This window comes from Austrofundulus limnaeus, unplaced genomic scaffold (genome assembly GCF_001266775.1).
Source record: "Austrofundulus limnaeus strain Quisiro unplaced genomic scaffold, Austrofundulus_limnaeus-1.0 Scaffold24, whole genome shotgun sequence".
Classification (NCBI taxonomy): Eukaryota; Metazoa; Chordata; class Actinopteri; order Cyprinodontiformes; family Rivulidae; genus Austrofundulus; species Austrofundulus limnaeus.
In genome coordinates, this window is record NW_013952426.1 from 728,117 (window position 1) to 734,663 (window position 6,547).

Below are 6,547 nucleotides of genomic sequence, written 5' to 3' on the forward strand. Positions count from 1 at the left end.
GTGTGTGTGTGTGTGTGTGTGTGTGTGTGTGTGTGTGTGCAGAAAATGGTTGTAAGTCAGCTAACACCAAAGACTTTGAACTAATATTTGGGATGTAAGTAGCTAAAATGGATCATCAGCACATATTCAAATGCACACAAACTGCCCTGAATTTTTGTTTGAAAGTTCCCAACAACCATTTAAAATCAATCCTGTCTGGCAGTTAGCAAAATGTCTGATAAAACACAGAAATATTGTAATGAAACTTTCAGAAAGAAAATCATTGAATGTATATCTCCAACTGATAATTGTTTGATTTGATCCAATTCAAAATGTCCACCACAGCCAGCTGACCTTATTTAATAGAAAAAGTGGCAATGATTCAACTCATTTTACAAACACAGCTAAAATTAGATGTGATAGTAGCTGAGAGTCACTAACAATACAGATCTGAGGGTGACATTTTGCAAAACTTGCACATAACTGTATTTTCATGTTTTGACTACAACTCAGTAATTTCTCAACATGAGATTATCTAAAACTATCATGAAAGGAAGTGGGATGCACTTTATGCATTACCTCAAAGACCTCTAGGGCTCTATTTTATAATTTTACCATGCATCTATAACTTAAAATTGGGAGAAAAAAATACTGTATCTTATGTTGAAAAAGACACCTTACACATTCCAATGCACTGATGTCTAATGGGAAAACTCTCTATATTGTCTCAGCTATCGAACAGGCTGCATTTTCAGTATCCTACAATGTCCTTGTGCTTTAAAGGACAGGACCATATCATATACTTTGGTCAATCACAAAAGAGCATGCATGCCGAGTACTCATATTTACATTTAAATGCAGGCTTTTAGCTGATGCACTTTTGYGCACAGTGGCTCGCAGTGACAGCAACAGTAGATCCAAGTTGGACTTTTTGGATTATTCAGAAGGTCAGACAAAAGAATCATCTGATTATGTCACATTGAGTAAAAGAGATACATCTAAAACAAAGACTTCTAAATCAATGAAATGAAACCAATACCACAGTAGTAGGACTCATCTCTGGGGGGTTGACTCCTCCTACAGGGATGAGGTGGACCGGCTGACAGTATGGTGTAGGAACAGCAACTTACTTCTTAACCCAATTAAGACTAAGAAGCTTATTGTGGACTTCAGGAAGAAGGCTGTCAACATCCAGCAACTCATCAATAGGGACTGTGTGGAGAGRGTCTGAGACTTCTGCTTCTTGGGAGATACCACCCAGGTGGACCTGACCAGACGTGTGAAAAAGGCCCAAAAGAGACTCTACTTTTTGAGGGTTCTCAGGAATAACAACTTCCATGGGAGACTATGGGTGTCCTTCCACATTTGCATGGTAAAGAGCATCCTGGTCTACTGTCTCTACWGTATGTGTGGTTCTCCAGCAGCACAATAGCACAGAAGAAAGCACTACACAAGGTCATTGAGGTTCCCCCCAGTGGATAGCCAATTTTCAACTCTCACTATAAGAACTGTATAGCTCCTGTTGTTTGAGAAATGTCAAAAAAAAGCTTTCAGGGCCAGACTTTAAGGAAGGATTTTGGAAAAGCATGTGAAGATTTTAGGTTTACAAAATATACAGGGGGGAGGAAAAAAAATTACGGATAGTCGGGGAGCAGATATTGTAGTAAGAACACACAATAACAGCTGCTTAAGTTGTAAACTGACTACCCACCTCCYCTATAGCACAGTGCAATTTATTATTTGTGTCTTCCTCTGGCTTCATAAATTTGGTCCATGCTTGGTGAACGCTCGCTACTGGATCAGAGTTTTGCAGAGACCCATGACCTGCCCCCATCCCAGTTCTGATTGGCTAGTAGGCTTTTCTAGCGTGCTTGAGAGTGAAAGCTGTATCTCATCCAGAAAAAATGGCGGTTAAATCTCTGCGAACCCAAAGATCGGCATAATGCCCTAAGTGCATCCTTACACSGAAATGAGGCATCACAAAACCAAAGAGGGCATCAATGTCCCTCTAGCTAAAAGCCTGTTCAGGACCCATCACACCCAGGACATGCCTGAAGGCAGGCATTTCAGATTTATAAAYACTAAAACTAGCAGACGWAGGAACAGTTTCTATCCTTCAGTCATCACCATGTTGATTGGTGCTAAGTGGTAAATCTGACCTTTCGTGTTTTAAATACTATACAGTTTCATATCTACAATACAGCTTTAAGTCAATATCAGTTAAGGGACAGGTGCAACATGATGTGACGTGGATGAAACCAGTTACAGATTACAATGGTAATAGATTTTTTTTCTTCACTTTTTTGCTATGTATTTCATAATTTAGTTTGAACTTGAATGGTTGTGTTTATTTGCACTGGAGAATTGCACCATACATTTTGTTGTACAAAGACAACGATTATAATCCTGACCTGAATCATAAAAGGTGTCAAGTTCTTCCATTTGAATTTTAAAAATAATATTTTCAGAAGATCTAATCAAGAGAAACAGACAATGAAACAGATAATGAAACAGGTCTGCTCAGGTCAKTCTAGTTCAGCTGTATGCCAGTATGAGCATACAAGTCATTTCAGTACAGATGAATATACTTTTCCTCATCTTCATCAGTTTTAAAGAAGCAGACTGGGGAGTGTCAAAAGCTTTTAAATGGATTCCACAGAGTCCAAAGCTAAATGAAAGGTGGTTTGATTTAGCTCTAATTTGATTGGGCTTTTCAAATGTTGCCATGCTGAAGGAATGCATATCAGCAAGGGAGTGACTCTTGGGTTTCATTCCACCTACTATGGATTTATGATGCTCAACCAAGAGAACCAAATACTAACCAAATTGAATTAGGGTCCTTTCTACACATATAACAGGTGTAATGTGCGGCCTAATGCATGGCTTTAGGCAAGAATTCAATAAACATGCTGGGTATTATGTAAGTGCTCTGAGATGCATTTGCATTGAAAGGAAACAGAGACCAGTACAAAGAATTATAAAGTGCATACATTTCCTTCCAAGTTTTAAAACATGATTTGTTCACATTTGAAGTTTTTAATCCATTTTCTGTGCATCGTTAACAAATGGAACCATTCCAGTACTCCACTGATTATCTAACATCGTAGGGTAAGTCTAATCACAGGCTTTTGTTTAATTAAATGAAGGCTGAAGCTTTGTTTTAAAATGCTAAAGGCTTTTTTGTCGACAAATTCTATAATGCACAAAACCCAGCAGCTGTATTCATAACTCTCTCACTACCTTTAAGAACATCAATACAATGTGCACTCATAGGGCAACTTGCAATTCTACTATTAAAAGAGGTGCAATCATTTTCTCATAGGGAGGCTGCTGTGCTCTTTAGGAGATTTAATTAAAAGCTAACGCATTGGACCATTTGTTTGTGACTACTTTCTGTGAATTAAAACAAAATCAGTTTTTCAGTTGATTACCGTGAAAACTGTGTCCAGTATAGAAGCACTTACCCACTCAAAATGATTGGTTAGGTGTGACTTTTGATTGGGTTTCATTGCTGTAAAACAAAGCTAGTTGTTCTTTTTTTAGCATTTTAGTACAATTAAAACTCAAATAGTGAGATTATATCAAGGCAATGTTAGTTTAGTGTTGTGCTAAAAAATGTAAATTAGACCAATAACAGTAAGTCACAGCAGTGTTGTTTTGCTACATTTGTTACAAYTGTGTGATTTCCAGAAACACAAAATAGGGACCACAGTTTAGTTAATACTGTATGTGTATTTTCCAAGGTGGATTATAAATACTGATGTAATAGTTTAGAAGTCTTGGACTTATGCAGATCTTGATTAAATAAAAATCATCAGGATGTCTTGWTTCAGATTTGTGGGTGGCATGAACTGATATGAAAAAAGTCAGTGATTCAGACCTGGGATCGGATTTATAAAACTTGCGTACGCACAATATGAGCCCAGAAACTTGCGTACGCCACTTTTCACGMCAAGGTTGTGATTTATAAAATCCAAACTTGATGTGAAAATGTGCGGTGCCTCACGCCAGCTCTGACCCATGYGTACGCTAATTTTGGAGACGGGAAACTGCGACACAGATGGTGAAGTGAGGAATTAGAGCCACACTGTGTAATGATCACTGTCAGATATTTAATTTACCTTCAGAATCAGACTTAGATTTTTATTCARCTTTATCATCAGCTTTCTTAACAGTAATATTTATGCTTCTGCTGCTGAGCCATGAGGACCTTTGAAATAAAAAAAACTTAAATCTTAAATAAAAGTTCAAGCAACTCATTAATTTCTTTCCTCCTCCTCACGACCCTGACCCACAGAGCCCTCCCTGACAAGAGACATTTCAACAGCACGACAGCAAAAGTTACGCTTTGGGTACGAGCAGGGCGCGCCCCCTCGCCAGTATGGATGTTATAAAACTTTACTTTTTAAAGTCCGTATCTGTCACGCGCGCGGGGGGGGGGGGGGTGCAGATTACAGAGGAGGGGGAGGAGGGAGACGAGTGGTGAAATTATTTCTAAGTTTATCTGACTTATTTAATTTTGTTTTTTATCGTCCTGCAGGCTCAGCAGGGAAGTTAAGTTTTTGATAAAAATCATTAGATTACTCTAAACATCTGTAAACCTGCAAAATCAGAGAAWATCTGTCAATTACAGACATTCTGTTCACGTGAGCAGTTGTCAGCACCTGTCATCCTCCAGAAGCACAACAGAGCGCAAGTCTGAACCAATCACTTTTTTTGACATTGATCAGCTGACTGATTTAAATATATCTTAACATTCATGAGGTACTTTGCATTGACTGTTTATGGTTGAGTGTGGGCGTGTAGAGGGTAGAACCTGAGGCGGGACCTTGAGCGCAAACTCTGACGTGTGGCTGTGATTTATAAATGAAAGGTGCGCAGAAACATGCGTACGCATGGTTTTATAAAACTGAATTTTGGCCGTATGTTTACTTTTAGTATGGTTTCTACGCAATCCTTTATAAATCTGACCCCAAGTGTTTCACATTTTACTGTCAATTAGAGCTCACCAGACAATTTCTACTGGTTTCACAGCGAGTGTAATTTAATACTTTAGGCCAAGGCTGTTCAACTGGTGGCCCGCGGGCCGAATGTGGCTCTAAGTGACCAAAGTTCGCCCCACCCATTTGTTCATTTATCTCTTAAACCCAAACCCCTGGTTTTCTACTTTAATTAYCCTAGGTTTGTTTAGTTAGACACAAACATGTTTGATTTCTACACAAACATCTGAATATTGGCTAGACGATGGTAAAAACCATTTCTATGAACATCCAAGACAGTTAAAACTACAAGGAGTTGAAGATAAAATTATGAAAGTGAAAATAAAATTGGTTTAAAAATTTGGGAAGTCAGAGATGTCAAAATATTTGTGTTTTTGATATTGTTTCATTATCACTACTTTTATTATAGAGTTCTGTATGTTGTATACATGGTTAAATGCAGCAAAACAAATTATTTCATAGATAACAGATCTTTGTTATACTTGGTTTACTTACGTAATGACTTCAATTGTTGGATGCTCGACCCCTGTGCTGTTGGCCTGCAGTAACTGTGGCCTCCGGAGAAATGTAGTTGAATAGCCCTGCTTTAGGCATTTACAAGACAACATATGGATATTTCTGAGCAASTTGAAAAGTCCTTAACTTGGCTCCAGGTCATGTTTTTCCTACCCACCACCSTCCACACTGTACCTGCCTCAGACCACTTCAAAAACACTGTTTCGCACCCACCTTGGCAACGACACTATCGATGATTTTGTCTATTAAAAGACACTTTTACATTTAAAATAGGATTTGGATCACTTTTATTGTCATTGTTGGTGTGGTAAGGCTTGGTTGCAGATAAATGAAAAGTGAAACAAAATTAATTGTGCAAACAGTATTTTGTTTCATAATATTGACAATGAAATATGCAGTWTTTGAACGTAAGCGTGGTTATGAAGGTGATGCCTCTGCACTCGAGAGCATTCAGGGTTGTATGCATATGGTAAGTATATGAGTAATAAATGCAACTGTTTAAGTGCACAGGTGCAAAGTATTAATGATTTACTAACCACATAGTACAAAATGGYAACCGCTTAGTGCAACTTGGTACAAACTGGGGAAACAGTTCAACAGAGGGACAAATCTTTGACCATTATGCTACAAGTTTCAGTCACAGTAATGATTGCAAACCATACTTGACATGGAATTCTCTTCGAGACCAACACATAACACAGTCTAAACTTTGACAAATAGCTTCTGTTCTGAACACACACCTGTGTGCGTCACTGTAGTATTTACAGTTGGCATTGCCGGAACCCTCCCTTCCAACTTGAGCTGTTTTCCAACACTTTCTTGTCTTCAAAGACACAAGATGAAGACGACAGCTCAGCTCACCAGGTAAATGATCTACATGTGGGCATGCTCACTGATTGGATTCTCTTGATGTATTTGCAGATGTGATTTTTGTCTTCTGAGCACTCTAAGACTGAGATTCTTTTTAATCTCACACCCTGGTTTGTTTAACAAGACCCCTTCTGGAGTGGAACATGATCTGTGCCTGGGACTGTGCTTAGTACAGATATCCC

The 6,547-nt window shown here is 38.5% G+C and overlaps 1 protein-coding gene across 1 annotated transcript in view; it reads right to left on the reverse strand.

The window, feature by feature from the left end:
• Window positions 1-6,547, reverse strand: part of brinp2 (bone morphogenetic protein/retinoic acid inducible neural-specific 2) — a gene marked incomplete at its 5' end in the record, with an annotated part of 239,201 nt that overhangs the window by 231,204 nt on the left and 1,450 nt on the right.